Source organism: Hordeum vulgare, chromosome 3H (assembly GCF_904849725.1).
Source record: "Hordeum vulgare subsp. vulgare chromosome 3H, MorexV3_pseudomolecules_assembly, whole genome shotgun sequence".
Lineage (NCBI taxonomy): Eukaryota > Viridiplantae > Streptophyta > Magnoliopsida > Poales > Poaceae > Hordeum > Hordeum vulgare.
The window spans coordinates 230,633,773-230,656,466 of record NC_058520.1 but is presented as its reverse complement, the minus strand read 5'-3'; positions in this window follow the sequence as shown (position 1 = coordinate 230,656,466).

Sequence of the window (22,694 nt, the reverse complement as noted above, 5' to 3'; positions counted from 1 at the left end):
TGACGGCGGTATGACCAGGCTAACATCTTATATAGCTATGACGGGCAACAAACAAATGAACGGTGGCGCCGGAGGAGACACCTCAACAACCGAGTGCCATCAATATGGGCCGTAGACGAATGGCGGGCAACCGTCGTGTCATTTGAATGTGCAACAGTTGCCTGCACTAGGAAGCGACACGGCCGGTGCTCTCTCAGCCGACGACCACTTCAATGCCGGCGCTAGTGAGCAGTCGTGTCCGCTCTGGCCGGGCATGAATGCAGGCACTGGCGCTTTAGAACTATGCTGACCGTTTTGTGCGGGAGGGAGGAGGGGTTTTTGGGGCGCCAGGGTGGTCAATGTAGAAGGGATAGAAGGAGAGGATTGTCGTAATGCATATTGAGCCTCGAGGGTGAGTTTATATTGAGTACAAGTTTTGGAGGGAAAGTCACCTCCTAGAGAGAAGATGGAAATAATTCTATCTAATCCCGGGTAATATCTACTAACAAATATATCTCTAACACCCCCTGCATTCGTAGGGGAGTGTCGGGGACGGTGTGTCGTCGTGAACGCGTGGACTGTAGAGGAAGCCGATGGGTTGCTCAAGTGAGGTGATAGACCTTTATGACGATGTCAATGTAGCCAAGAGCGTAGGGTGGTGCAGCCATTGTCGAGGGACGCCGTGCGAGGGACGCCATGGTCGATGTCGTGTCGGGGTGGCTGGTGTTGAGGTAGTCGTCGTGGACCGGGAAGAAGAGCGGTGGAGGCATCCGCAGGAGGCGACAACCGGAGGAGGTGACATCGGCTAGGTAGGAATGCGACATCGGTGCTCCAAATAGAGAAGGAAGAACCCGATAGCGTGACAAAGACCAACGCGAATAGTTGTGTTCCCATGCCTAGGAAGGAGACACGACATGTACCACAAAGAAGTCGACACGAGTGAACGATGAAGTGAACCACGTGGCGTGGCGCAACGTCCTGAAGGGGTGACATAGCGTTGTGCGGGGCTCGAGGCGAGGACGCGGAAGACATTAGGGTGGTGGCAGGGACTGTCGATGGGATAAACGTGGCAATAGTACGAGGGGTACAAACGAAGGGCGGAGTCTAGCTGCACAATAGTTCTAACACTCGGATGTACGAGTTCAGGCCCCACTCGAGAGTGGTAAATGCCCTACATCTCGAGCCCGGAGGTCTAGTGTTGCTTATGGGGGTGTGAATACACTGAATGCTTAAACCCTGTCTCAGAGCTCGAGGCAGGCTTATATAGAGTGTGCCTGGACCCGCGGCCTCCACTTCAAGGGCATTTATGTGAGAGATTAAGTTCTTGGCCGTTGCAGTCCTTCGGACGTCCGCGCTTCATCTTAGTCCGAGTGTCGGCGAACATCCAACTGGCCGAAGATGGTTCGAATGATTCTGCATGTCCGAGTGAGACTTAGACAACATGAGTAGCCCTCGGACTTTAGTGACTGTGTGGAGCCCTAGGTGGGCCCTGGATAGCAGGTCCTTAGCCCTACCATAGTGGGCAACCCCAATAGTAGCCCGTGAATCGGTTGAGGTTTGACTGCCAGAGTGAAAGACAGTTCTCAATGTCCTCAGTGTCTCGGAGAAACTAGGGAAGCGACTCAGGGCCATTTTAGTCGGGTTCACAGTAAGGCACTATAGATTCACCAGTGAGATATTCGAAATGACCAGACAGGTTAGCGTGCCTCCATTCGGCAGCGTTTTATTATCTCTCGGGGAGTTAGATTGATGGTCCGGATGAGCGTAAGCCCAAAGCTCTGAGTGACAAGTTGGAGGTTAGGACAGATCCCACTCGCGCCCTGATGAGGGTAACCTGACCATCTTTGTGCACATCCGAGTGATTGGAGTCCTGCGGAGGGACGAGTCGTTCGGAGGACCGACCCATTTGGCTCTGAGCAAAAGGATGCAGGATCCATCCGTCACGGAAACACGACACAGTTTCAGTGGTTTTTGAATCGTGGGAGCGCGCTCGAGGGAGCAGAAATGGAGGCGCCATGAGGTGTGGAGAAATTGGAGAGGCGCCTCGATTCCCGCGCCTAGGATTTTTCCACGTGCAATAGGTGCGCTGTCCGAGGGATTTTGCAGATCTTCTCATTGAAAATTGGTACAAATCTGACCTAAACATGTTTTATATTTGGTAAACATCAAATTAAAGTGGACCATGTGAATCTAAACGTCATTCTAGTCAACTTACATATATAGATCATTTAAAACGGAGCTACCGTTCAAAAGACATGACTAACACAGATAATATGTAATGAATGCAAAATGTATGCAAATGACAGCCACAAACATGTTAAAACATGGGTGAACAAAATGTTATGGAAGTACATGTAATTTTAGGCAAGTTTAAATGAGGCCGGAACAACGAATACCAGTTTCCGAAAGTCCCCATATGCAAATTGAGGTTTCGATATTGTTGTGCCTATAACACAATTTTAGAGTTGTTAAACAGCAAAATAAATGCTACCATGTTATTCTACTCATTGTTTTAGTCAAGTTACATATGTGGATCATTTTAATCAGAGCTACGACTAATTATTTATGAGACAAACCATTTTAACTTGGCATTTGTGTAAATTAAATGAAAACAACAAGTTAAATATTTTAAACACATGTGAGAGTTGGATATTGTGAAACTAAGCAAAACTATAATCATTTTTCATGTATGAAGTTTCTAAATCGATGCACGTTTAATTTTCTATGAATTAATTCATTTTAATATGGAGTCACGCAAAAACAATGCAAACAACATGTTAAACATTCATTAAAGTTGGATATTATTAATCTCCACAAAATTCTAGTCATTTTACATGTATAATTTATTTTAATCCGATGCACGGTTGTGAAGTTATAGATGCATGAAAATGACAAACTTTTCTACAAAACAGGAGTTCACGGGATAATAAGAAAATCTTTATGTGGAAAAAATGTTGCATGGGCCAATCTGGGTACATGCCGAAACAAGCAGTGGGTGGCAGATACTTTATTGCGCATACGCGCGGGGTTTAGCGGGTGTGGGCTGTCACCTTAGTGGGCTAGGCCCATTCGGTGGATGTGGAGGTCGAGAGGCGAGGCAGGCCGACCGGTGGGGAGGTGGGCCCGGTTGTGCCTCGGGAGGTGCCGAGCCATGCGGCGACGTGGCCCACGCACGAGTGCACGAGCTAGTAGCCGGGTCGAGCAGCTCCTCTGCTCGACCTCGAGCAAGGCTGCGGCAGCGCGATGGAGCACGACGACGGGGGTGGAGCGGCGGCGGCGCATGCCAGCGGATCCTTGCCGAGGAGGGGCTGGGATGGCGCTAGCCGGCCGGATCTGGCCGCCGACAAGGTCGAGCGGTGCGGGAGACCTGCACGGGGAGAGAGAGGAGAGGTGTGGTGAGGTATGGAGAGGCAACAAGGCACGTGGTGTGGCGGCGATGAGGGCTTCGGCGGGGCGCGGATGGCGACGGGGCGCGATGGCGTGACGGCTCGGGGCGACGACGTGGTGGCCGACCGAAGCTTCCGGAGGAGAGGGGCTAGCTCTCAAGGGAGGCGAGCGCAAGCACAAAAGCTCGGGTGGCGGCGGTTCCGGGCCTGGCGGGCCTGAGATAGGCTCGGTCGACCGGCGGCGGGTGGGGAGTGGCTACGGCTAGGTTAGGATCCCTAGAAAATAGGATTTGGTCTGATTTTGGACTAGGGGTGGACTATACATATGAAGTGGGATTTTAGGTAGGGGCTATCAAGACCCTTGATCGCGACCGAGTGGTCAAGATAAATAGGCTAGGGAGTCAAATTGAAAACCGATGACGGTTTTGGTTATTATGATGTTCATCTCGACCTATTGGTGCACTAAAGACTAGGGTGTCCAGTGCCCCAGACTTGTGCGCGGACACCGGCAGGCCCTCCGCAACGGCGAGGCGCGTTGCTGGGGCTTAGGGCGAAAGCGAGACTGAGAACCCACCAAGTGCAGATTGCAAGCCCCGGCAAGCACTCGCTTGTTGGGAAGGAAGAAGAGAACCCGGTAGGAGTTCCCTGCCGGGGAGATAGACAATGCAGCGGCGAGACCCTCCCGCCAAGGAAGAAAGATTGAGTCCCGGCAAGCCACCCTTGCCAGGAAGGCTGACAAGGCCTCGGCAGGCCATCGCCTCCCTGCCGAGAGGAACAAGAAGAGCCCAGACAAGGTAACCCTGCTGGGAAGAAAGAGAAAGGCCCGAGGAGAGGCGCGGGCCTAGGGTGCCCTCATGACGTGCGAACGCCTCCATCGACGAGCACGCCACCGACGATGCATGCGCCACACGTCCGCCCGCATGCCAGCGCAACGCCCTGGAGTTGCCACGTGTGGGTACGTGTCCAACCCTCCCCGACGAGGTCAGGGAAGTCTGTCGAAGCATTTATTGCACCTCTGACAAGGGAGTATCACTCTGACTGTTGGTCCACACTGTTTCACCCGTGAACCCAACGTTCACCCACTGAGCCACTGTGGTGACCCCTTTGCATATAAAAGGAGGCCCGAGGCTCAGTAGTAGGGGATTTTCGACAAATCGAAAGGATGTGAAAAGGGACAGATCTACAGTAACCCAAAAAGAATACCTAAACGCATGCAGGAGTAGGGTTTCATGCACCACGCGGGCCGAACCTGGGTAAGAAGATCTTGCTGGGCCTTAACTGTTGGTTCTGCTCTTGCCGCGACTCCTCTCCCCGCCAAACCAGCAAAAAGGGGACCGTTGAGGCCCCCAAAGGTGTCGATCCTTCGCCAACATCTTTGGCACACCGGGTAGGGGGATTGCTAGAAGCAGGCCGGCATCAGCGCCAGCCCAATCCGATGAGCCACTCGTCGGCTCCACGGATCCAAGTTCGTCGCTGCATCTTCCTTGAGTGGGAGGAAGCAGTGGCTGCTCTGCCCATGCAAGAGCTCATAGCACCTCCATACGTGCTATGCGAGCGCGGGTGGAAGGAGTGGAAGCCCCGAGCTCCGCATTGCCTGGCCGACACACCTCCTTGGAACGCCACACTGTTGTCGAGGGTGTGCCAAGGGGCTTCGGCCAGGCCTCTGACGCTTACTCCGACCGACGCACCTCTCCGGAGTGCTGCATGGTCGTCGAGGACGCGTCCGAGGCCCCGAACTGCCCCTCACGCGCCCTCCGGCTCGCATTTCTCCTTGGAGCGCTGTGACGTCAGAAAGATGCTCTCGGGGGCTCCGCCAGTAAAACTCTTGCAAAAGAGATAAGAAAGCGTTACGCGCCAGCGTGCCTCTTTCCTCCAGAGTGGCCAAAGGCCATCGGCGAAAACTTCGTCAAAAAGAGGGCCGTTGGAGGCAACGTTAGCTTGCCGGGGGTATGGATACTCCTCCCCGGCAGCACCTTCAGAAGCTGCGGCTAGGAATGCCGCGACGCGCGAGATAAGTACAGAATCAAAATCCTTACCAGACTCTTGGTAGACTAGTTGTATCCTTTTGAAGTATCAACTTTTGTATGAGAACCCCGCGCGCAGATGGACCTTGCTAGGATCAGTGCACTCCGACTCCGTTTCGAGCCTGTTCAACGACTTGAGCGGCCATAGAGCGCCCTTATCTCGTTTCGAACTTGCTCAATGTTTCAGGCGACTACATAGCACCTTATTTCGCCTCGAGCCGCGCTCGACGATTTAAATGGTTGCACTGAGTGCGGCAACGAGTCTTGCCGGTGATGACCTCCTATGTTGAGTTTGCTGAGGATCCGATCCTCTAAGGGCTCGCGGCATGATAAGTCAAGCCGGGAAGCTTCCGAAAAGGGCTAGGAAATAATCATACAAAATGAGAGTCGAATAAATGATGCAACTATTCATTCATTTGTCTAGATACATTTGGTACCACTTACAAAGCATTGTTGTCCTAACCTAAAGACTCTGTCTTTTATCGAGGAACGACCTATGTGAAGGGAGTGAAGTTCAAGAAGACAAAAAAAGCGGCAGGGCCCGCTGCGCAACCCAGACTGGTTCCTCCTCGACCAGCACTGCATAGAGGAGAACGAGCCAAGGAGGGAAGGAGGAGCCGAACTCCAGAAGCTGCCGAGAAGACGAGGCAACGTCGGTTCTTCCGGCGCACAGACCTTGGCTCATGAGGAGGTGGGCCGCAAGCTGACGGTGATGGTGCGGCCAGCGGTCAATCCGAGGTCAGATCCTCGTACACAGGCTTAACCCGCTTAGGAACTAACCCATCCCCGCTGTCGTTGCCGTCCGACCTTTCCTCGTCACCCCGAGACGAGGAAATGCTGTCAGTCCTGCTCGAGCCTTCTTCGCAGCAGCCGAGACGCACACTGGAGTGCCCGCCGAACTGGACAACGAGCACATGGGCCTCCATCAGCTTGAAGCGGATGACGTAGCCGTCCTCGAGTCCATGAGCCCGGGCGAAGGCCTTCCAGCCGCGCCCGAGTAGCATGGAATGAGGCTTCGGATACTCCGTGTGCACCTCCGTGGCGCCATGAGAGCATCAGTGCGCTCGCACCCAGAAGACGGGAGGCCGGACGACCTCCATCACCATGGCGAAGCCACGAGGGAGATGCAGGTGACCCTGAAGGGGGCCACGAAGCTCTGTGATGAACTCAAATGGCATTGCCACCGAGTGGCCACCCGAAGAAGAAGGCACGAGGAGGGAGATCGAGGCTGCACTCTGTCTCCCTCGGCCACGACCTCATCGTCCTTGGACCCTCGAGCCTCTCCCGCCACGGTCGACGGGGCTGCCGCTGGCTGCGGCCTCTGAAGCTGTGGCATGATCCGAACAAGATCCCCTTGCCGCCCTGGCGGCCGATGGAGGCCGGCTCCGTCCCCTAACCATGGGTATGGGCGGGCGGCACCGGCAAAGCTGAAAGAAACAAGAGAAGGCTAGGCGATAGGCGCTGAAGGCTTCGAGAGTGAGATGGATGGGCAAAACCTCCGCGCAAACACCCTAATTTATAGGGCAAAGCTCGGAGGCCCACCCTCCTCGCTCCATAAGCCACCTCCCCTCTCTCCCAATCTCCCTCAAGTCACGAGCGGAATAGGGAACCGCCAAGCTGCACCAATGCATGCAGGGGCGGGCCCATCTACGCCCGCGGCTTTTAAGGCCATGATCGCTACTTGCCCGACCGCCGCTGCGCATGTCCTACACATGGCAGAGGCGTTATCAGGGGATAAAGAGGCCACCGCACGCATGTCGCACACCCTCCCACTTCGCGCGTTCAATGCTTGACATGGGGAAAGAAAGCGTGTAACGGCTCGATTCCGATAAGCCCGGTGCCCGTGAGTCCGCGCACTGCTTTGGGCCTGGCCCAACAACGCCGCGCATGCTGTGACACCCTCGATTTAATCATACGCTAAACATACGCACAAATGCGTACGATAAAACTCAAGGACTCACGGGAAGATATCACAACACAACTCTAGACACAAATAAAACAATACAAGCTTCATATTACAAGCCAGGGGCCTCGAGGGCTAGAATACGGAAGCTCGATAAACACACGAGTCAACGGAAGCAACAATATCTGAGTACAGACATTAAACAAGGGATGCCTTAGAGAAGGCTAGCACAAAATAAACACGATCGAACGAGGCGAGGCCTCCTGCGTGGGAACCTCCTAAACTACTCCTGGTCTTCAGCGGCCTCCACGAAGAAGACACCATCGGGGGGCACACGTCGGCAGGAAACTCCATCTCCTGGGCTCCATCAACTGGTCGCAGCAATGGATCAAGGGGGCAAAGGGGGAGAAAAGCAGCGGTGAGTACTCATCCAAAGTACTCGCAAGACTTACATCAGAACTATGCTAAGTATGCATCATTATCAAGGAAGGGGGGGGGGTTATATGTGGACTGACTGCAGCAATGCGAAAAAGAGAGAGAAGGCCTAGTCCTATCGAGGACTAGCATCTTCAGGGTCTTGCAGCAATAGATGCGAGTAGAGCAAGGTAACACAAATATTATAGTAATATTGTTGCACCAATACTAATATGAGGTCACGCCCAGAGATCCTTCCTCGACTCCCTGCGAGGAAGCAATCCTGGGGCAACTAATTCTAGTTAAGTAACAATTGTAGTTGTATAATATCACGGCACAACTCCAAGTCGTCCTGTAACCGTGGACATGACTATCCGAATAGTTAACTTTCATCCCTGTAGGGGTGCACCAAGTTTCCCGTCACACTCGATAACACTTTGGCCAGACACACTTTTCTGGGTCATGCCCGGCCTCGGAATATCGACACGTCGTAGCCCCACCTAAGCTCAGCAGAGAGGCCAGCCCACCGGTCTAACTCCTAAGTACAAAGGGGTCGTGGGCCCTCTTGCCCTCCGCGCTCCTGCATGATGCGAGGGCGGCCGATGTCAGTCCTAGCACCCCTTAATAAAAGAGCGATGCATCTTGGGACCACTCGGGCGCGCGCCGCTACATCGCTGACGTCTGAAATGCTTCGGCTGATACCACGATGTCGAGTAGCCATAATTCTTCCCGCATAGCCGGTTAGTGCGAAAAGGTCTCCGACCAACCCAAATCAAATACCCAAATCCATTACCATTCGAATTATGTCATCGACACAAACACGCAGGAATCCACCCGCCTAAAAAACTATTCATCAAAGATCCCAGTAACAAGGGCAAGTAACTGTGTGGTAGAAACATCAGGGGGAATCCGAGGTATCACCCTCGTTGGATTCCGAATGATGTATCCGTCAAGGTGGACCTAGAGGAAATCACCCTCGAGGGTCCCACACTTGAGGGGTTGCACGACAGATACATCGTCGGGAATGGTGAAAGAGGAATCACCCTCGATAACCACGACCGACTAGCTGTACTGCAGAGATATCATCAAGAGTACTTTGTGAGGTGTCACCCTCGGTACCTGATAGTATCTCTGTAGCATCGCACAACTAAGGGGGGGGGGGTGTAAGTGTTGTGTCAGGTCTGGCTCGTCGATCAGGGATCGAGATTTGAAAAGAAAGCGGGGCAACTGGACTACGGGGTCAGAGGGGATGACTGCTCCACCTATACTAAGCAGATTAAAAGTACTGTACCGAAGGTAGCAGTTCATCAAAAATAAGCTATGCATCAGATGTAGGAGCTAACTACAGCAGTAGCAAAATTCTAATACAAGCAGGAGGAAGAAAGACATAGGCGATATAGGGATGATCAAGGGGGTTTGCTTAACTTGTTGCTCTGCGGCAAAGGGCTGGTCGGCAGGGTCGTAGATGAACCCGGTAGCATTGTCAGTCTCGGGGGCTACCGGTAAGAAGAGGGGGGAGAAACAATAAATAACAGCAACAGGTGCAACACTAAGCATGAGATGGCAATATGCAGGCTAGACATGAACTAACGCAGTAACATCCGTCATAGACGGGTCAGAAGAATATCTCATGATATTTTCCGGGTCTCTGGCTTCTACCGGTCACACTGAAAATGATGGAAAAGTTCCCCGTTTCTATGCTAGGGACGCGTGACACACGAATGGACCGCGTAACCGGGTTCGTCTCGTTCTGCTGATCAACTTATATGTTGAAAATATTTTCATCTGAGATACTGTTTATTTTATATTAATTTTTAAAGTTTTATTAATTATTTAGGAATTAAAAACAGATTTAGTTAATTATTAAATGCTATTATGACACCAACATGATGTCATGCTGACATCAGCAGTTGACTGGTCAACTGACCAGTGGGTCCCATGTGTCATAGACACAAATTTTTAATTAGGTTTAATTATTAATTAATCAGATTAATTTAGTGAGGGACCCACGTGTCATACTGTAAACTGAAAATTTAATTATCCTAATTAATAACTTATCTTAATTATCTATTTAATTAATTTACTAATTAATTAAATAATATATCTATTTATTTTATTAATAAAAACACATATATATTTTTATTTTTATTTTAACAGGGTTTGTGTGGGGCCTCCCTATCAGTGGGAGTGGGGGGGTTGGCCCCACTGGTAAGTGGCATTGGCCACACCACAACTTACACACACACACATATTTACATCCACACATAAACACAATGTATTTTCTTTCTTCTACATACATGCATGCATACACAATACATACACGCATACATACATACGTACATACATACATACATGATACATACATTATCCTTTCTTTTATTTTTATCTTTCTCACATCTCTCTGCTCACACACATCTCTCAACAGAGAGAGAGAGAGGAGGCAACCTCCACCTACTCCGACAATAGCTCAACGGCGCCGGAACGCGGCGGTGTTCGCCAGAACGGAACCGGAACGGGGGAAAGGAGGAGAGGATGGCCGGGGCCCGGAGCACACCGACGTTGTCGGGGATCGGGGCGGCGAGGCTCGGGGAAGCCGGTTAGGTAAGGGGTGAGGAAGCCGATGGAGGATATGACGACGAGGCCGATGGGGACATCGGAGGGCGCCGACGTCGTGGCGGTTTCAGCAGGAGAGGGTCGGCCGGCGAGGAGGGCGTAGGCGTGGGGAGGAGGCTTGGCCGATGGGGCGATGCCGGGAGGCACTGGCGGCGGTGGCGTGAGGCAGCGGGGTGGCCGGGGGTGGGACACGCGCGCTCACGCGAGGTGGCGAGCGAGAGGGAGCTGATCTCGCGCGGGATGGGGAGGGCCGGCGCAGCTGCTGGGGAGGAGCGACGTGAGAGGTTGGGGGTGAGGAGCGGGGCGTGAGACGAGGGCGTTGTGGGGAGGGGCGATGGGATCCAAGGTGTTGTGGGAAGGGGCGATGGGATCCAGGGCGCTAGGGGCGCCATGGGGTGCGGGATGGGGAGGGAGCACGAGGTGCGTGGACTTTGTGGGTGGGGAGAGATGAGGGGAGCAGGAGCCCTGGCGAGGGGGGTAGTTGGTGAGGGGGAGGGAACCGTGCGGTTCCCTCGTTGCTTCTCGCGGCGCTGGCGCAAGGGTTTGCCCTGGGGGTATTTAACCCCTAGGTAGGTTGGTGGGCAAGGGGTTGGCCGGCTGGGCCAATTTGGCCCAGTTGGGCCAGGGGCTTTTTTGTGTTTTTTTGTTGTTTCCTTTTTAAATTTTTTTACTTTCTGTTAGTTATTATTACTTTCATTTTATTTCATTAGTTTTTGTTTTAAATATATAGGGTTTTAACTAATTTTAAAAATGCCCGATTTACTTTTATAATTTATTAGGGAATTCTTATAACTCCTCTGACATTTTTATTTTAAGATTCGAAAACTTTTCTTGTTTTCATTTTATTTTAAATTTGAATCTGAATCGGTTTGAAGCTACGCGAGATTACCAATAATAATCCTGGTGACTGACACCATTTGCATAGGTTTACTTTAGCTTAATTTACCGGGGCGTCACACATGCGTGTGTGGCCCAGACCCGAGGGCTCCTATTGGTGCACTAAGGACTGGGGTCTCGAGTGCCCCAGACTTGTGCGCGGACACCGGCAGCCCGTTCGCAGCGGCAAGGCGCGTCGCCGGGGCTTACGGCAAAAGCGAGACTTTGAAACCACCAAGTGCAGATTGCAAGCCTTGACAAGCACTCGCTTGTTGGGAAGGAAGAAGAGACCCCGACAGGAGTTCCCTACCGGCGAGATAGACAATGCAACGGCGAGACCCTCCCAGCGAGGAAGAAAGACTGAGCCCCAGCAAGCCACCCTTGCCGGGAAAGCTGACTAGGCCTCGACAGGCCATCACCTCCTTGCCGAAAGGAATAGGAAGAGCCCCGGCAAGGTAACCCTGCCGGGAAGAAAGAGAAAGGCCCGAGGAGAGGCGCGGGCCCAGGGTGCCCCCGCGACCTGCGAACGCCTCCATTAACGAGCACGCAACCGACGATGCATGCGCCACGCGTCCGCCCGCACGCCAGCGCAACACCCCAGAGTTTCCATGTGTGGGTACGTGTCCAACCCCCCTGACGAGGTGAGCGAAATCCGTCGAAGCATTTATTGCACCTCTGACAAGGCAGTAGCACTGTAACTGTCGGTCGACACTGTTTCACCCATGAAACCACCGTTCACCCACTGAGCCACTGTGGTGCCCCTTTCCCTATAAAAGGAGGAACGAGGCTCAGCAGTAGGGGCTTTTTGGCAAATCAAAAGGCTATAAAAAGGGACACATCTACAGTAACCCAAAACGAATAACTAAACACATGCAGGAGTAGGGTTTTACGCACCACGCGGCCCGAACCTGGGTAAAAAGATCATGCCGGCCCCTCAATGTTTGTTCTGCTCTTGCCGTGACCCCTCTCCCTGCCAAACCAGCAAAAATGGGACCATTGAGGCCCCCAAAGTTGTCGATCCTTCACAAACACGACCCAACGATCACGATCGTACATTTCGGGTTCGGGGAGGTTTTCAGACTAGGTTGCGCGCAGGTCGGTGCAGTATGCAGAGGGGCTAGGCAGAGATGAGATGGAAAATGGGTAGCCCGACATCAAGTTTTGAAAAAATGAAATCGTCCAATAATTTGACCGTCTATAGTGCCGCTATAGGTTTAACAGTTCGGGTATCAAACAACCTACGATTGCGACGAAATTTGGCAGGCGTTCTACCTACATTAAAATAAGATTCCATGCCAAGTTTCAACCCAATGAGAGAAAGTTTTATGAACACTTTTTAGACAATATTTTAATGGAGCCGCGGACACGTGCATGTGAGTTTGGTCTCAAAACGATCAATGACAAAAACGAAGAGAACAAGTATAAAGGCATTCTCCTACCTTAGGTGTTTTTGTGATGATGACTACTCACTATGTTATCTAACGAGGTGTCAAGTTGTTCTGGTATCATGTGTGAGGCACAATACGGTTGGGTATTCTATCGAAACGGAAAAGGTTGAAGACAATATTCTCTACGTATTTATTCTCTTTGGTCGTAGGGATCCCGTACTATTAAGAGGGAATCCACATTGGAAGTTCTTGGGTGAATCAATTCTCTCTCACATTCTTTTGGAACCAAATCTTTCCATCACATCAAATACAGAGGCCCCTCTTTCCTTCCAAACAGTCCGGTTGTATCGCTGCCTCAGGCGGTTGTACCGCCGAGACCCTGGCCGGTTGAACTGACCCAACACCGGGCCTCAATCGGGCACGGTTTTGTTGTGTTGTAGTTGTTGGGTGGTGGTGGGCCGGTTGTACCGCTATATTAATATAGCCCGGTACTACCAGTATCCCAGGAGATTGTACCCCTTGGGACTTAGCTGTGGCCAGCAATCTTGGTGAGTGGAACCACCGACCAAGGTTCTATTTTGGTCTGGTGGTTGGGCGGTGGCTGGTCGGTTGTACCGCTATATTATGCTGCCCGGTTGTACCGCCCGAGCCATCGGTTGAACCGTCGCCATATAGAATTGGGTGTAACAGTTGGAAAGTGGGTGGCCTATATAAATGGGTGGTTCTTCCACCTCTATCTTATCTCTTACCTCTATCTCTCCACCATTCACGCACTCCAAGCTTTCTTGCCCTATCTCTCTCCGTAGCCACCCAAACTTGTTGTCTCTCTAGGGATTGAAGGAGGAGATCTAGATCTACACTTCCACCAAAGGAAAATTGATTCCCTCATAGTTTCTTCTGTGGATTTTGTTACTCTTGGGTGTTTGAGCACCCTAGATAGAGGAGGTCACCTAGAGGCCATATTCCATTATGGTGAAGCTTCATGGTTTCATTGGGAGCCTCCAATTGAGTTGTGGAGAGAGCCCCAACCTTGTTTGTAAAGGTCCAGTCGCCGCCTTCAAGGGCACCACTTGGTGGAATCATGACACCTTGCATTGTTTGAGGGCGTGAGGAGATTACAGTGACCTTAGTGGCATCTTGGGGAGCATTTTCCTCCACGCCGCTCCAACGGAGGCGTACTTCCCTTCAAAGGGAAGGAACTTCGGAAACACATCCTCGTCTTCATCGGTTCCACTTGTGGTTATTTTTTACCTTTACTTGTATTTACTTCTTTATTACTATTGTTGTTGTTATCATCATATAGGTTGCTCACTTAGTTGCATATCTAGAAAACCTATTTTTTGCTAAACCTAATTTGTTGAAAGAAAATATTAATATTTGTTAGTTGCCTATTCACCCCCTATAGTCAACCATATTGATCCTTTCAATTGGTATTAGGGCCTCGTCTCTTTATTAAGGGTTTCACCACCCAAGGAGTATGGTTGATAGTGAGGTTAGTCCGAGGCAGTTGCCGGAGGCATCTGTTGTCAACTCGCTCTCCCGAGAGGACCGAAATGAGGCCATGTTCACATTTAGATCCTCAGTGACTATCGAGGTCAAGAACATGCTTAAAGATTTCCTTGATAATTAGAAATAGTCTACTGACCCGTTGCATGTGGTCAGTCCCACAACTTCAGATACGGGGACCAATTCCAAAAAGGAAAATGCAAGTAGTGAAAAAGATAAATTTCCTCAAGGAACGAGTGGAGCAAATACCTTTACCTCGATTCCTCCTCCCATGGTCTATGGAGGACCGGTTCACCCACCTCATATTATTAACCTCGGTCCTCCACCTAAGCTTGTTAAGAATGATTTTGCTAACTGGGTTTTTCATATAAAGCCTCATTTGAATCACAACTTAACACAACTTTGGAGAATCATCGAGCGAGGCTACTACTCCCATGATCCAAGAAACCTCACTCCAAGAGAAGATGTTGACAATCAGCTCAACCATTCAACCCTGTTCATCCTTCAAGCGGCTGTTCCTATTGAAGATCTTGCTCATTTGTGTCCCTTCACTTGTGCCAAAGATTGTTGGGAGCACATCATTTCCATGTACAACGGAAGTTCTAGTATTTAACAGTCAAACTATGAAGTGATACTTGATTAGGCTGATGAATTTGTTATGATTGAGGATGAAGATCCTCGTGAGCTATACCGAAGGGTGACAACTCTTGGTGTCGCTCTTCAAGATCATGGAAGCAAGGATGTAGATGACAATTGGATCAAGCGTAAGTTTATCAAGGCTATCATGCCCTTCAAGAAATCCATGTCCTCCTTCATGCGTCAGAGGCCAGACTTACACTTCTTGTCTTCAAGTGATGTGTTGGATGAGTTTATTTCCATGAATATATTAAACAAGACCACTGACAATGCTCTAGTTTGTGTTCAACGGTCAATAAAAGACTGTCCCAACCTTGCTTTGAAGGCCAAGGCTGGATTGTAGGAAGATGAGGAAGAAGAAGAGGAACTGTGCCCCGAACATACCAAGTATGCTTATCACGAGCATACGGCTCTTGCATCAAGACAATTTTGGGGCAAGAAGAGAAACTCAAAGCCTAATTTCTCCAAGAACAACTCAAGTGGGTTCGAGGGCAAGCAATGTGTGAGGACTTGCTATAATTGTGGCAATGTGAATCACTTTGTGGCAGATTGTCCGTATGAGAAGTGTGAAGACAATGGTGGAAAGCTCATCCAAAAGGACAAAACCAAGTCTTTCACCAACAAGAACAAGTTCCCCAAGAAAGTGCCTCAAAAAGTGTCAGTGGCTCAAGGAGAGTACCTATCCGATGAGGGTGAGGACAATGAAGTGATGGGGATGGCCACCGCAGCCATTGCCTCCTCTTCTCCAAGCAAGGTGTCCCTCTTCAATGCCCCAACGAGAACCACATTGCCAAGTGCCTTATGGCCAATGCATCCAACAAGGTAAGATCCAACATTAAAACTTCCAACCTCAATGCTACCATTTCCACTACCTATATTAGTGGTGATGAACACGAAGTGGTAGAGGATGAGGAAAACTCCTTTGATAAATTCATGAGAGAAATCAAGGGTAAATCCAAGAAGCATTTTGTCGCTCTCTTGGAAAAACTAGGAGAGGCTAATGAACTCACTGAATCTCATGAAGAAACTATCTCTACATTACAATGACTCAATCATGACTATGCCGATGAGATTAGGTATCTTTCTAGTGCTCTTGAAAAAGAGCAAGGACTTGGTTTTACTCTTGAGGAGTCACACAACGATGACCTTGCTAAATTAAAGAAAGATCTTGATTATGCTCTTGCTCTTACTTGTGTGCTCCAATCCGAAAAGGTTACACTTGGGTGTAACCATGTTAGACTCAAGGAAGAGCTTTCAACACTTGACAAGGCTCACAAGGCATTGAAGAGCGTTCATGACTGTTTGAAAGATTCTCATGCTCAACTCCAAGTGAAATTCACTAAGGAAATAGCCACTTGCTCTCCATTTGTTTGAACTGATAATGTCCATCCTACTAACCCTTGTTGTGAGCATTCACATCTTGTGGAAGAGAACACCAAATTAAAAGAGAAGTTTGAGAAAGGCCTTGTGACATGCATCCAAGGTGAAAAGAATCTTAATGACCTTTTGAGAAATCAAAAGGAATTGGTTGCAAAGGAAGGAGTTGGGTTTGCACCCAAGTCCAAGAAGAACAACGAGAGGAAGACCAAGCAACCTCCCCAGCTTATGGAAACATTTGTTAAACCTAGGGTGGTTACTCATGAGAATAAAAAAGGACCAAGCTAAGGGTGGTAATGCCAAGAAGAGCCAAACCCCCATTCCGAAACACAGCCGACAACTTTAACCCCTCTTATGTCTTATGTCGTGCCAGTGATGGGAATGTTTTTGCTAAGTTTGTTGGTTCTCATGATGAGTATATTGAGTGGTCTATTTGGGTTCGTAAGACCCTTGTTACTAACGTGAAAGGACCTATTAAAGAATGGGTACCTAAATCCAAGCATTGATCTTATGCAGGAGTTTGCTTCCGGTGGGGTATCATGGTTGCTTGATAGTGGAGCAACAAATCATATGACCGAAAGCAAGGAATTGGTGGTGGACGTTAATCCCGACCCATCCTTTGCCACTCAAGTCCCCTTTGGTGATGATGCGATTTCAAAGGTATTAGGTCTCGGCAAGGTGGTAATTTCTCCGGGACATACCATTGAAAAGGTTATGCTTGTTGAGACCCTCACATACAATTTACTTTCCGTTCATCAACTTGCACTTATAAGATTTAGTACTATCTTTGGCATTGATTCTGTGGACCTTTGTTGGTCAAGACTGTTAAAGTAGTTTTTGTTGGGCATGTCGAGAACAGTCTCTATGTGGTTAACTTTTCGGAGCGACCCACTAAGACCGCGACTTGCCTAATGGCCAAAGTTGATGTGGGATGGCTTTGGCATCGCCGACTAGCCCATGTCAATATGAGATCTTTGCAAAGTCTCCTCAAAGGGGATCACGTTCATGGACTAACAAATGTGAGTTTCGCCAAAGATCATGCTTGCAGTGCCTGTATTGAAAGGAAGATTCATGAGACAACTCACTGCCCCACGACTACCATCTACTCGAAAAGGACCTTGGAGCTCCTCCACATCGATCTCTTTGGTCCTCCATCTAATGATAGCCTTGGGGGAAGAAAGTATTGCTTGGTGATTGTGGATGATTACTCAAGATATACTTGGGTATACTTTTTCAAGAGAAAGAGTGAGACTCAACAAACTATCATCAACTTTGATAATGAATATCAACGACAACATGATGCAAATATATTGATGATTAGAAGTGACAATGGCACCGAGTTCAAGAATTACACCTTAAATGAATTTCTGAGTGATGAAGGAATCAAGCATCAATATTCTGCACCTTATACTCCTCAACAAAATGGTGTGGCGGAAAGGAAAAACCAGACGTTTATGGACGCGACAAGAACCATGATGGCACAGTTTAAATATTGGTATAACTTTTGGGACGAAGCCATCAACACCACATGTCATGCATCAAATCGGCTCTACCTTCGCAAAGGCTGGAATAGGACTTCATATGAAATTCTTACTGGTCACAAGCCCAACCTCAAGTACTTCCAGGTGTTTGGCTGTAAGTGTTTTATTCTTAAGAAATGTGCTCGCTTGTCTAAATTTGAACTTAGAGCTCAAGAGGGCATATTTGTTGGTTATGCTACAAACTCTCGCGCTTACCGTGTTCTCAACAAGTCCTCGGGACTCATTGAGGAGATGTGTAACATGGAGTTTGATGAGAATAATGGCTCCCAAGTGGAGAAAAGTGGTCTTTGTGATGTAGGTGATGAAATTCCTCCCAAGCCATAAGAAGAATGGGTGTGGGACACTTTCTGCCTGTTGAGGGACCCTTAGTGGCTGAAGGAGAAGGACAATGTTCCACTAATGTGGAACCATCACCAATGCAAGACCCAGGCGCTTCTGAAGAACAAACTGAAGGCCCTCAACCCTGTGATCTTGATCAAGGAGAAGATAGACCACATTATGGTACTACACCAAGTGATGTCCTTGATCAAGCTCATCCCTTTGAGGATGCTCAAGATCAAGAGCAAGCTCAAGATCAAGATCAAGTCCAAGATCAAGAGCAAGCTCAAGAACAAAACCATCCTCAAGATCAAGGGAAAATTCACAAAGGCGGTAAAGGTCTCAAACAAGCTCCTCAGCTTAATCCCGAGGAGATTCAAGAAAGACATGCTGCCAAGAATGCCAAAAAGCTCATACAGAATTCTCATATATTGGAGAATGTCTATGGCAGCTTGAAGAGAGGGATAACCACTCGTCGTCATCATTTGTTTGTTTCTTGCATTGAACCCCTAATGGTACAAGAGGCTCTCGAAGACATGGATTGGGTTGAAGCCATGCATGAAGAACTCAACAACTTCGAGTGCAACAAATTGTGGCGATTGGTGCCAAGACCAAAGGAGAACCACAATGCCATTGTGACAAAGTAGATATTTAAGAGCAAGCAATATGCGAATGGTGTCGTCACTCATAACAAGGCAAGATTGGTAGCACAAGGCTACTCCCAAGTTGAGGGCATCGACTATGGTGAAACCTTTGCTCCTGTTGCTTGCCTTGAATCTATTCGCATGTTGCTTGCATTTGCTTCTCATCATAACTTCAAATAATACCAAATGGATGTGAAAAGTGCATTTCTTAATGGTCCCCCTAAGGAGTTGGTCTATGTCAAGAAACCCCTGGGGTTCGAGGATCCCAAGTTCCCTAATCATGTTTATATTCTCGATAAGGCACTCTATGGCCTTAAACAAGCCCCACGTGTGTGGTATGAGCACCTTACCGAGATGTTACATGACTGTGGATTTGAAGTTGGGAAAATTGACCCCACTCTTTCTATTAAGAAGGTCAAGGGGAGTTCGTTCATATGCCAACTATATGTTGATGATATTATCTTTGGTTCTCCTAACAAAGCTTTTAATGAAGAATTTGCCGCACTAATGACTAAATAGTTTGAGATGTCTATGATGGGAGAGCTGAAGTTTTTCCTTGGATTTGAAGTCAAGCAACAAAGTCAAGGAACCTTCATCAATTAAGCAAAATATACTCAAGACATGCTCAAAAGTTTCAAGATGGATGATCTCAAACCGACCAAGGCCAACACTCCCATGGCTCTCAACTGCCATCTTGACCTCGATCCCAATGGTAAAGCCATGGATCAAAAAGTATATCACTCTATGATCGGATCCGTGCTTTACCTTTGTGATATAGACCGGATATTATGTTGAGTGTGGGAATTTGTGCATGATTTTCAATCCGCACCTAAGGAAAGCCACTATGTGGCGGTCAAGCAAATCTTCCGATATTTGGCTCATACCCCAAACTTTGGCTTGTGGTATCCCAAAGGTGCTTCATTTGATCTCATAGGATATTCGGACTTGGATTGGGCGAGAGACCGTGTGGAGAAGAAGTCAACTTCCGGAGGATGCCAATTCCTTGGTCGGTCTCTGGTAAGTTGGTCTTCCAGGAAACAAAACTGTGATTCTCATCCACCGAGGCTGAATATGTAGCTGCTGCAAGTTGCTATGCTCAGTTGCTTTGGATGAGGCAAACTTTAAAGGATTACGGTGTCACATGTGACAAGGTGTGTCACGCCCAAGATGCGACCCTATCCTCAATTTGGCACGAGGGCCTCATCAGGGATAGAAGCGCATCTCATCGTGTCGCAAGAATGGATATCGTTACAAGTACATGTACTGAAAACAAGAGATATATAAAGAGTTGGCTTACACTCGCCACAAGCCACATCAGAGTCACAACAGTACATTACATAAACATCATGAAGAAGAGCACGGTCCGACTACGGACGAAAACAAACGAGAAAATGAAACGACGTCGATCTTGCTATCCCAGGCTGCCGACCTGGAACCCATCCTAGATCGATGAAGAAGAAGAAGAAGAAGCAACTCCAAATGAACAATCAACGCGCTTGCGTCAAGTAACCTTTACCTGTACCTGCAACTGGTGTTGTAGTAATCTGTGAGCCACAGGGGACCCAGCAATCTCATTTCCAAAGGTATCAAGACTAGCAAAGCTTAATGGGTGAGGTATGGTTAAGTGGTGAGGTTGCAGCAGCGGCTAAGCATATATTTGGTGGCTAACTTACGAGTACAAGAAATAAGAGGGGGAAGATCTACGCATAACGGACGTGAACTACTGATGATCAAATGAATGATCCGGAACACCTACCTACGTCAGACATAACCCCACCGTGTCCTCGATCGGAGAAGGAACTCACAAAAGAGATAGTCACGGTTACGCACACAGTTGGCATATTTTTTTAAATTAAGTTAACTTCATGTTATCTAGAACCAGTGTTAAACAAAGCTTCCACGTTGCCACATAAACGCGGGCACGGCTTTCCGAAAGATTAAACCCTACAGGGGTGCTCCAACTGGTCCATCACAAATTACCACAAGCCACATAGAAATCCTCAATGACGAAGCTCGCGATCTCGTCGGATTCCCTAGTGGAAAACCTCAACTCTGAGATTACCCAAAGCATCACAGGAATCCCGATGCACAAGATATCTCGTCAAAGGTAAAACTAACCCAGCAAGGCCGCCCGACGTGTCGACGATCCCGATAGGAGTCGCGTACCTCGTTCTCAGGACACGGGGATGAGCTAGACGTCGGGATCGCTAAACCTCCGGGTGACCAGAGGGGCGCCGAACATCGCTCAGGTGGGGCCAGCACTCATGAGGAGCACTGGCCCGGGGGTTGATTAAATTATCCTCGGGGTCCGGAAAGTCCCTATGCAATTTTATTAGGTGTTTAGGCAAATGTAGTACCAAAGTTGGGCCTTGGCAGACCAGCTTTAATCTAAAACGAATTATCAAGGGGGTCCCCATAACAACCCCGATCGTGTTAGGAGCGCTCATTTATGGAACATAACACCGGTAACCGAAACTAAGGGGGCAAAGGTGGAACAAAACACCAGGCTAGAAAGGCCGAGCCTTCCACCTTTTACCAAGTATATAGGTGCATTAAATTAAATAGCATTAATATGGTGATATAACAAGGAACCCATGCTTTCGCATGGGAGCCTCTGCACCTGCAACTAGCAACGCTATCAACAGGGTTAAGCAAGCAGTAACATAGCCAATCAGTGGTTTGCTAGGTCGAAGAGGTTGAAGGTTTCATGGCATTGTTGAGAGGCTGATATTTAACATGTGGTAGGCAACGAGACATAACGATAGAAACGGTAAAACTAGCATGGCAATGATAGTAATGGTATCTGGGGAAATGGTCATCTTGCCTGAGATCCCGCTTGGAAGAAGAATGCCTCCATGAAGCAGATGAACCGACGTAGTCGAACGGGTCCTCACATCCGACATGCTTGCGGAACTCTATCGAGACGAAGCAAACCGGAAACACAAATCAACACACGAATTCACCACACGATGCACAACACATATGATGCATGAGCAGTTGAAAACATGCACGTCACGTCATGACAATCCACTCAATGAAACACTACACATTAAGTGAAGTTGCATATTGATGAAACTCCACGTTTAATTATTTAGTTCTATCCCGATTAGACACACGACAATATTAAATGTGGTTAAACATGCAAGAGGTGAAGCGGAAATTAAACTACCTATCTAGATATTTTAAATGAGGTCGGAAATGACATATAGCACCTCCGAAACGACCTCACATGTTAATTTACAATTCTGTCCAGATCTGAACTAATGTATTTAATTAGTTGTTAAACAGCAAAACAAATAGGTTCACGTGATTCTACGCGTCAAGGCAAGAAATCTACACATAAAGAATATCTCCAACGGAGCTACAGATCAAATGTTACAAGCACCGCAAGATATGATGGCATGAATGCAATATGTGTGCAACGGCGGCTACGAGCACTTCAACACATGCAACTAGCAAGAGAAAAAGAAACTAAACAAGATTCTAAGCAAGTTTCATGTAGGACGCGACCAAAACGGAGCTACGGTTCGAAAACTACGAGCAAAACAAGAAATCACTACAATCTGCCAAAATCAGCCACATAGGCTTTTCTACACCCCTCAACTACGGCTACACAACTCCGATATGCTCAAGCAAGGCATGGCACGGAAGAGGGCAAGAAGCGCTACTACGAACAACTAACAACAACTAGCATGGCAGCAAGGAACACTAGGAAAAGAAGACACAAAATGGCATCTCACACACTATTTCAGACTTAGTGAAAATTACACCTCATGAAAGTGCAGTTTTCGATCTGAAGCTATATTGACAGCAGCAAAACCTATATCTACAGGAATCCAAATGGCATGAAAATTTACAGCATGCTAGAGAAACACAAAGGGTACAACTAACTCCATTGGACCAACCTCAAAAGAGCTACAGATCACAATGCACAAGCAAGACAAGACAACAACAAAATAATAACAGATCCCAGACTTAGAAATATTTCAGCTCCTCTAAAACAACACTATTTCTAGCAACTTGAGAGCAAGCAAATCACACCTAAACATGCATTTCTATTGCAACCAAAAATACCAGGGGCTAAACAAA